This window comes from Cricetulus griseus, chromosome 4 (assembly GCF_003668045.3).
Source record: "Cricetulus griseus strain 17A/GY chromosome 4, alternate assembly CriGri-PICRH-1.0, whole genome shotgun sequence".
NCBI classification, from domain to species: Eukaryota; Metazoa; Chordata; class Mammalia; order Rodentia; family Cricetidae; genus Cricetulus; species Cricetulus griseus.
In genome coordinates, this window is record NC_048597.1 from 2,566,560 (window position 1) to 2,576,796 (window position 10,237).

A 10,237-nucleotide genomic window follows, 5' to 3' on the forward strand; every position below is an offset into this window, starting at 1 on the left:
TCACGAGCACCCTTAGTCTTTCTCTATTCCAAGCTCTTACTGGAACAGCCAATTAAGTTCTGCTTTCAGCAGAACTTTCTGGCTCAGTGTGCAAAATGTTTCTGCAGTCCTTTTATGGATTAATGCAAAAGTGTAAAAGCCACGGTCAGGTTCATCACAGCAATGGCCCCCATTTCTTTCATTCTGTTTTCTGAGGTATGTTTCAGAGATAACATACCTCAACAGAAGCAACTTTAATAGTAGAAAGGGTTTATTCAGCTCGAAGTCCCAGGTTCCAGGTCTTTGCTGTAGGGAGCTGAAACGGGGGGGGGGGGCATCCTAGCAACAGAGTCTTTAGGGGCAGTTTGAAGCAGAAAGAGAAAAAGTGATTATTCTAAAGTGGGGATGAGAGTCAGAGGGATGAGATGAAGAGGGGGAAGCGGCTTTTGTCTGTTGTGTGCAGGCCTTGCTTGATCTCCACCAGGGAGAAAGAGAGGGCTACAGGAGGAAGGGAAAGTGGGGGAGCAAAGGAGGGAGGGGAGTAAGGCAGGGAAGGGAGTACAGGAAAGCAGCAGAGAGACAGACAGACAGGAGACCAAGAGGGAGGGTGAGGACCGTGTGTGTAGACATGCAGGAACATACATGTGTGTATATTATATATTACATGTTATATATACACACACGCATGTAGGAATATCTGTGTGTGTATATATACATATAGGAACACGTGTGTGTATGTAGGAGCATATATATATGCATATATAAATACATGTAACTACATATATATATATATATATATATATATATATATATATATATATATATATATGAGCATTCTCTCTCTCTCTCTTAAAACATGCTTCCCTGTGTAGGATTTACATATGAGCAGCCTTCCTATGTTTCAAGCATGCTGTGCAAAAGGAGATTAGGCAACGTCTCTGCAGAGAAGCAAGCCCTAAGGAGCACTGCTTGGTGGCAGGATGGGGAAGCAAAGCACTCTGGGGCCTTCTGCACTTCCTCTTCGGAACAGGCCTGGAGCTCACGCTGAGCCTGGAGGTTCTGCATTTCTGGGGGTGGGGGTGGGGGTGGGGTTGCTTCCTCTGCCAGTGCCTCTGGTTGTCATTGTTGGGAGGGTTTGTAGATTCAGGTTGCCCTCCTGTGGATCCCTGTGACTTCTTTCCTTTTTTCTTTTCTATTTTTTCTCTTTCTCCCTTCCTTCCTTCCTTCCTTCCTTCCTTCCTTCCTTCCTTCCTTCCTTCTTTTTAATTTTCAGAGATGGAGCCTAAGGGTCTAGAGAGGGCATCAGGGGAGGGAAGCATGAGAGGAAGAAAGAAAAAGTGTTTGGAGGGAGGAAGGGCCCATTGAGGGTGGGAGAGAAACGGGACGGAAGGGTGTAGGGGTGAATGCAAGCAAACTACAGTAACACACATGTACAAAAATGGTGTAAAAAACAACAACCCTGATATTCTGTTTGGTAATTACATAAAGAAAGCAAACAAGATCACTACAGGGGCACAGCCCAACACCAGTATCAGGTCTTGGTGTGGGGAGCCTGGGTTCTCTTTGAGCCTACGGGAAATCCAGGGCTAGACTGAAGACAGAGACGCTCCTGGGCTGCCAAGGGTGTCTTCACAGCGGGATCTTTCCCCACCTCTCACCTCCATTTCCTCCCTGTGGGCTTCAGTCTTGGGCAGACTCATTTGATGTAATAGCAGTGGACTTGGTGAAACTAAACGTCCATGGCATTTCCCAACCTCAGTGGTGGTTGCCTGGGGCTTAGTGCCTTCTTTTGGGAAGGGCTGTGCATTGGCGGGGTGTTCACATGCGCTCCTGTGCCAGGAGTTGCTTCTTGTGCCCAGCCATGTGCCCATGTTTACGGCCCACTCTGCATAAATCTACTTATTCTCTTCTCAAGACTAAGGAGCATTGTGGTAAGCAGAAAGAGTCCTTCACAGTTGTTTCAGAAACCGAGACAAACATTTGAGTAAGTGGTGGTTGGAGCCCTGTGCAGCCTGGAGATGAAGTGCTGTTTGAAATACGTGCTCCTAGGTGCTGTTTCTTCAGAGATCTGAATCACTCCCCCACCTGACACCTGAAGAGCAATCCTAGAGGAGCGGTCTGATCTCAGGACTCTGTGACTGTGGTGGCAGGTGGAGCTGGGCAAGAGAGCCCAATCCCGGGGCCTGTTACATGTTCTCGAGGAGGTTACCCTGTTGTCCCTTCCCACCAGCGAGCTGCTGGGGACTTTTGATTCTGGAAGCTTCCTATCACACTTAGAATAAACTCACTCTGCTGCTAAGGCTGTGCAGGATGTGGCCCCGTGCGCCCTATCTCCACAGACCCACTCTCCCCCCATCCTTCTTTCCATTCCTCACACCCCAAGCCCACTGCACGTTAAGTTCTTGGCCCAGTCATCCCTGGGTGTTCTTCCTACAGGTCACAGGTGGCTGGGCACACCCTTGAGTCCCCTTGAGGCCCTCCCTGACCTCATCTCCTTAACTTCGTGAACTGGAGGGTTGCACGTGGCCAGCTCTGTTCTCTCCTTCATTGTTGTCTTTGCATTCATCCATTCTCTTCTGGTTATTGTGACCTGGTTGAGCGGGAGTCTCCTGGCACACAGTGAATATCCTCTCAATCATGGCTCTGTCCCCTGCATAGGCCACAGAAGGCCAGGCCTGGATGTAGACAGAGACGCTGCTTCCTGGTCTTAGGCATTGTCCTCTTAATCTTTTCCCACCCCTCAGCTCCACTCCCTTTCTGTGAACGGCCATGTTGGGCAGGCTTATTTTGCAATGTCAAGATGGTTACCCAAACTCACACCTTACATGGTCTTTCTCAACCTCAGCTTGATTGACATTCTGAGCTGAACAATCTTTCACTGGGGTGAAGCAGGCCTGCTCAACCGTCTTTAGGATGTTTGGCTGCATCCTTAGTTCCCACCTGACCCCCTGCCAGGGGACACTCCTAGATATGTCAACCAAAAATGTCTACAGACATTTCCAGATATCTGCCAGGGGACAAGATACCCCCCACCCCCGTTTGGCAATCACTAGCTAGTAGTATGGTGTCTCAGCTGCTCCAACAGAAATCTAGAAGAATCTATACTCTGTAGATTCTCTATACAGGGAATCTGATACTTCCTTCCTTATACCTTAAGATTTTTCTCTATCAATAGAGGATGTTCTAGATCATTCTTGGAACTGTGCCCTATTTCCATTAGAGAATTGTATCTATTTTACTTGATCTACCTCTGCACTGACAAACGTTTTGGTCTTGTCCAATCCACCAATTATGCAAATGATACAGGGATGAGTAACCACGGTCACCAGGAGGAGAATTAATAGAAGATAGGAGTGGTTGGCAGATTTATATTCCAAAGGAACCATAAAAAATATATGGAACAGTGATTTTTATGTCCATTACTTAGAAAGTTACATGGAACGACCCCAGCCACAGTCCTGTCAGCTGGATTCAGGTTTTACTTGCCTAAGGCAGGGCCCAAGCATCAGTCCTTGTAAAGTTTTTCACATGCCCCTAATGGATGCCAAGGTCCCAGCTTAGAGTGTGAGGAGGGGCAGAGATCTTGTTAAATGAAAAGTTTTGGAGAAGTTTTGACAAGAGTGTAGAGAGCCAAGGTGTGTGTTTTGGGGAATGAGGGGCTACTGCCTGTTTCAAGAGGCTCTAGCAAGAAGTGTGGGCAAAGAACAGCTCTTCCTTCTTGCCCTGGGCTGTAGGATGATGTGCAGTCTCTCTTACTGGCTTCAAAGACCAATTAATAATAAGCACTCACTCTTTCCCAAGGCTGACACAAAAATGGGCAGTGTAAGCCGAGTGACCTGTGAGCTGTCAAGTCTTCACTATGCAGCTGTGGATGTAACTTCAGGCTCAGTGGCCTACCTGAGGTCCCTCAGCCCTAAGGCCAGCCAGCCCTGCCTAACTTCCTCTCTACCAGCTGCCTGGGCTCAAAAACCTGTTGTTTAATATTTGTATTTTCCTTTCTTCTCTTCCATCTTCTCTAAGTCCTTTTCCCTCTTGCTCTGGGGCTGACTTCCCAGCCTCCCTAGGGTGAACTGTTTTCCATGGAATCCCAGGGAAGCACAATAGACAGGGCTTCTCCCTCTCTGCTGGAGGGGCAGTGAGCAGGGCCTCTAAACTGTCATGTTTGCTCTATGCTGTTCTTGCAAGGATGGCCTTGGGGAGCCCTGCACCCCGCTCCCCAGGAGAGCTGCTGGGTATGTGACAGGCCAGGTCCAGGCACCTAGGGCTGGAATGTAAACCACCCTGCCTAGGAAGAAGCTGGGCAGTCCTATTGTTTCCTTTCTGGGAGGCCAGGACAGTCTTGTTGGGGCTCTAAGGAGAGGGGACCTTGAAAAGGCAGCTTTGGCCAAAAGGATGGTGGGATGAAACATTCCATCCAAGGCATACGTGTGTGTGTGTGTGTGTGTGTGTGTGTGTGTGTGTGTGTGTGTGTGTGTACATGTGTGTCTATGTGTGTGTATGTATGTGTCTATGTATATGTGCATTGGTGTGTATGTATGTGTGTATGTGTATGTGCATTGGTGTGTGTGTATATGTGCATTGGTGTGTGTAAGTGTGTGTGTGTGTGTGTCTGTGTGTCTGTGTGTCTGTGTGTCTGTGTGTATGTGTGTATGTGTGTGAGCAGTAAATCCTGCAATTCCTCTGAAACCTGACTTCACTTGCTGTCTTGGGATAGGGGTTGGAGGTCACACTCCTTCCTGACTTCCTTCTTGTGTTTATCTTGGTTTAGCACCCTACAGAAGAACCAATGTTGGTGTGTTGCAGCCTGTCTCTTCCTTTTAAAATGAAACACAAATATAAAAGATGCCAGTTGCACTGTTCCATTGTTAGGCACTTGTTTCTTGATGTATCACCAAGACCCCCTTTGGGTACCACCTAAGAGTGTGGCTTGTGGAAGAGAAACCCTGCTCTCTGCAGGCAGGGGAGATCCCGGAATGGGATGAATCCTGTGATCCACTAGGTGGCGCTACGGCTTCATGCACATGCCACTGCAGCCTCTCACTCATGAGCCGCTGGTGGCTTTAAGGCTGGGCAAGTCACCCTGGAGTAATTTAAAGGCTGGTTGTAACAGCATCTCATGGCATACCCTAAGAATCTCAACTACATTCTATGTTTGTTTACAAAGAGGCCCAGCTATGGGGTTGGTGGGACACAGCTCATTGGCTCAGATGAATTATCAGGTCCTTGAAAAGAATTACAACACAGTTTCTTAAAAATCAATTTATAACATCATTTCCACTTCCCTCAAGTTGTGTGTTGTACTGCTGAAGATGGGAAATTTTGGGCCACAGGCTTTTCATCCGTGAGAGCAGGGGTCCAGCTGGCCCTAGGGTTTAAGAACTGTGTGCTCCCAGAAACCTACTGAGCTTCAGGGCCTGGGAGCAAAGTGTGTGTGTGTGTGTGTGTGTGTGTGTGTGTGTGTGTGTGTGTGTGTGTGTGTGGTGGGGCTCAGGGCCACTGCCACAGGGCAGGGCTGTTTCAGTCCCCAGGCTCAGCAATGCAGGACTTTAGAATCCACATCTACAGAACTTTTCCAGAAACTCTAGCTTCTCCATGACCAAGCACCCGCCCACCCCACCCTGCCCCGCCCCAGGAACACCTCACCGGGGCGCTCCCATTCCCTGTCCTGTCTGTTTGATTCCCCTGTTCTGATTCGGGCCTCTTAGGCCAGTGTAGGCAAGATACTGTCAATTGCTGTTGAAGGTCTCTCAGAGACCCCCTCCCCAGTCACAGCCCATCAAAGACCAGGCTGCACACTCAGATCTTCCTAGGCTATGCTCAGTTTCGGAGCCCAGCTCCCCCTTTCTTCCCCCACTCCTCCCCCTTGCATTCTTGGTTTGTGGATTTGAGGGGCACCTGACAAGCACCTAAATGTACCTAGGAAACATTCCTACCTATGTAACAAATCCCAAGCAGAGGCAGGTGACGGCCTGTGCTCATTCCGTTTTCTCTCTTTTCTCCACTCCTCTCCCCACCCTGAGAACCAGACTTCCTCCTGGACTCGGGCTGTGACTCAGTCTGTAGAGAGTTTATCTGGCAATTCTTAAAACAAGTTCTGTGCCCAGAAGTGCACACCCCTGGCATGATCCAGCATAGCTGTAATTCTAGCACACAGGAGGATCAGAAGTTAAGATCACCTTTAGCTACAGACCAAGTCTGAAGGCCAGTCTGGGCTACCTGAAACCCTGTAAACACAAATAGGCAGAAAACATTCAAACAAAAACACAACACCAAAGATAAAAACAAATGTTGCAAAATTAGTCTGCATGCACACTCTTTATTTCTCTATAGAGTCCTTCTCCCTCCCTCCCTCCCTCCCTCCCTCCCTCCCTCCTCCCTCCCTCCCCCTTCCTCCCCCCTCATCTAAAATTGAAAGAAAAGAAAATGCATTATATCTCTTAGGAGGGGCACTTGTATGGCTTGGCCATTAGTTTTAATGCCATCTCCTTCCTTCTGTGCTTCGTCAAAGCTGATAGAATGTAGGGTGCCAATAAGCGGTCACATGGTTTGATATGGGGGCCCAGCTTCCATGAGAGAGGCAGAGAAGATCCAAAGCCTATAATCTCCAGCATCCCAGAGACTAAGGGAAAATTGGATACAAGAGGCACAGGCTGGTTTTGTGGTCTGTCGGGCACAAATCAGGGGTCAAAGCTCCTGGAGCCCAAGAGACTCATGGTCACCTAGTACTGGGGTCTTTTAACCAGGCCACAGTCTTGATACAAGTTCTAACTCATGGAAGCATGGGCAGAGGTAGAGAATGAGGGACGGGCTTAGCAGGCATGGCGGTGGTGGATGGATGAATCCTGAGATCTTAGCTGGAAAAGTGACCCAGTTGAAGGCTACAGGGTCCTGGCATATCTCAGACTGCCACGGGCAGAAGCAAATGCCGGGAAAACCTCTGAGTCATGTGTACCAATGTGCTGCCTGAGTGCATTCTGCCAGGTGACAGGGGCAGGCCAGCATAATGCCTGAATCCTTACATAGGTGATGAGGGACACTCTGCTCTGAACATAGTGAGTGTAACAGGCCTCCCCTCGGAACCTGAGCAGAACCTGACATGGAACCTTGAGACTGGATGGGAACAAGGCCCCTGCTTTGTGTGTCACCATGAGTTCCCACATATGTGTCCCTGGGCTCCTGCCTGTGAAGAGTGTCTTACACCCTGTGGGAAGGAGTGTGGACATGGTTTCTCCTTTGCCAGATTATGATTAAGCCATAGCCTCGTGGCAATACATAGAGTAATAGAAATGGGTTAATAATTAAGACGGAGTTAGCCAGTAAGAAGCCTAAGCCATCAGCCAAACAGTCTAAATATTAATATAGCATCCATGTGTTTGTTTGGGACTAAATGGCTGCAGGACCAGGTGGGACAGAAACTCCATCTTCACTCCTTATTTAGAGAACGACCCTAAGGGAGAAGCACAGAGAAGCCCACCTGGGCAGAGTCACTTTCTGGTCCCTGAGCTGTGTGGAGGACACTACAGTCATTGGAACTTACGCCTCCTGCAGATTGGACCAGCCTCCCTTCCACAACCCAGATGCTGTTTCCATGGGATCACTAGACTTTCCCTATGGGCCTTGCTACTCAACCAGACCACAGGGCATAGGGACATCCGCTGAGGGAGAGAGCCAGCCCGGGTGACTGGCTGGGTGCTGCCCTCAGGCTTCTGGTAACATGAGAGATCTCTTCTCTGAGGTCCTCAGGAAGAACGTGTAGGTGCGACCATAGTTTATGCTTGTGGCTCTTCACAAAGGGTGGCACTGGGGACTCCCAGCATCTTTCGGTCTGTGAGGGTTCACTTTGGCTGTCTCTGTCACTCCATCAGGTGTCTGCAAACTTTAAAGGGCAGATCTCTGTGCGTGTTTGAGGCTGTGGATACAGGCATCTGGTGACACTCTCACAGAACCTACCTCCCTGTGTTTGTAGAGAGTCTCGTTTAATACTCCATCTCCTTTACAGGTAGAGTTCATCAACCTGCTTAGTTTGACCGGGGAGATGCTAGCATGTGAATATCCCATGGAGAAAACAGGAGTGGGAAGTGATTCATTCAGAGTGCCCTGAAAGCTCTTGTTTTAACATAAATGTAGCTCACTTTCTGTTCGCTGAATAAACATTGATTAAAGGAGACTGGGGTAAGGACAGCTGTGCCTGGCCAGGCAGGGCCCAGGTGAACGGGGCTTGTCCTCTCTCTAGTCCCACTCTAGGCTCCACCCTTGCTCCCAGGTTCCCCAAGCTCAGTGGTCTAAAACATAGGGCTCATAGATCCCTGAGTCTGAATCCTAGACAGGGGCTGCTAACCACATAGATTCTTGACACAGCCCATTGGCATAGCCCACACCATGCTTCCACCACGTCTGCTGCAAGAACACTGTCCCACACACAGCCCCAGCAAGCTTGTGTGGAACGACATCCAGCTATGTAAGTGGTGTGAGGGACAAGTACCCCTGGCAGTAAAACCGCGAGGACACACACACAGCTTGGGGCACACTGAGGCTGATCCAAGGGGAGTGGAGACAGAATCACGACACAATGGGCCTACCATCCCAGGTGTCTCCTGCAGTCAGCTTAGTTATGGGTGAGGAAACCCAGGCGTAGAGTAACCGATTCTGTGACTCCCCTAAGGGCACCGTGTCCAAACAGAAGACAGAGTGCAGGTGACCCTTAGTTCAGAGGCCAGCACCTAACGGCTTTGCCACACAGCCTGTGTAGTGTGTGTGTAGGAAGGGCCTCCCTCCGGAAAGGGGAGCATTACAGCATTCACAGAGTCCTCTCTTTAGAGGATGTACTTAGTCAGCTCCTAGGAAACTAGGGCCAAAGCCTGGGTAGACTGGCCAAAGAAACTAGAGAAGGGGAAGGGTTTGCATGGGACACAACAGAAGATATCCAACAACCTAGTAAAGAGTGGTTACCAGAGGCTGGGCATACACACAATTGTCGCACCAGCCCAGTGTGCATAGGGCTCTATCTATCCCATGGGATACAAGAATATAAGAGGGAAAAAGAAATCCAGGTATGGTGGCACTCGCCTTTGGGCGGCGGAAGCAGGGGGACCAGGAGTTCAAGGCCACCCTCTGCTGTGTAGTGAATTCCTTGTCAGCCTGCCTGGAAAGAGTAAGAGAGTGAGGGGAGAAAGGAGAGATGGGGAAGAAAAAGAAGGGAAAAGAAATAAAAAAGAATACCTGGTCTTCCAGGAGGTGGCGCCAGTGTTCCCTAAACCTGAGCCGGCTCGGCACCTACCCTAGCGCCGCTCTCCTTGGGTCCTCCACCCCTCTTTGGTGGGCGAGCTTGGTTCTGAAAAGCCTCAACTCCAGGCTGTGGGGAAAGCGTGCCCTCTGCTGGCAGAGATAGACAGTGGCTGGCCAGTACACAGCCTCCAGGCAGGGATGCAACAGGAGGATTTGGAGGCAGGGCGGTTGAAGGGAGCCAGGTCCTGGGGGCGCCAGCTCAACTCCTCCCAGTCGTGACTGTCTGCACAGATGGTTGTTATTTTAATCCCTGCTGCACAGGTCAAAAATAAGCTCAGTCAGGATGTGAAGCCGAGAGCTGGAGTGGCAAGCCTGGTGTTTCCAGCCGGGTGTCCACAGACCCCTTTCCTCAGAGGGTGCAAAGCTCCTGTGTACCCCACAGCCACTGTGTTTGGAATGTCGCCAGAGGGGAAGAGGGAAATCCTGGGTGCTAATTTGTCTTCTTAGTGTTTGCTTGTCTCCTGAAGGCGGAAGTCAATCCAATTAATTGAGGGTTTCAATTAGTTGCCCTTGGCTGGGCTGGCTAACTCAGGATTTAGTGTGTTCCCTCCCCTTTTCCGACCTGTGAAAGGACCTTGCATTCCAGGAAGAGGAGGGCAGAGGAAGAGAAGGTGTCTCATTCCAAGTTCTTAGCCACACCCTACAGTGTCATCTGCCTGCAAAACTTATAGATTTCAAAGACACATGATTCCAGGGACACACGAGGTCTCTCTCTCTCTCTCTCTCTCTCTCTCTCTCTCTCTCTCTCTCTCTCTCTCTCTCCCCTCCCTTCCTGTCCTCTACATCCTTCAGCGTGTTCTCCTTCCTCTTCCTTCCATTTCTCTTCTTTATTTCCTTCCTTCCTTCCGTCTGTCTGTCTGTCTGTCTGTCTGTCTGTCGGTCTGTCTGTCTTTTGCTCTCTCTGCTGGAGCCTCTTGGCTTCCGCATTGTTACCACAAGCTGATGCTGAGAAGACCAAAGATTCCTAGATTTT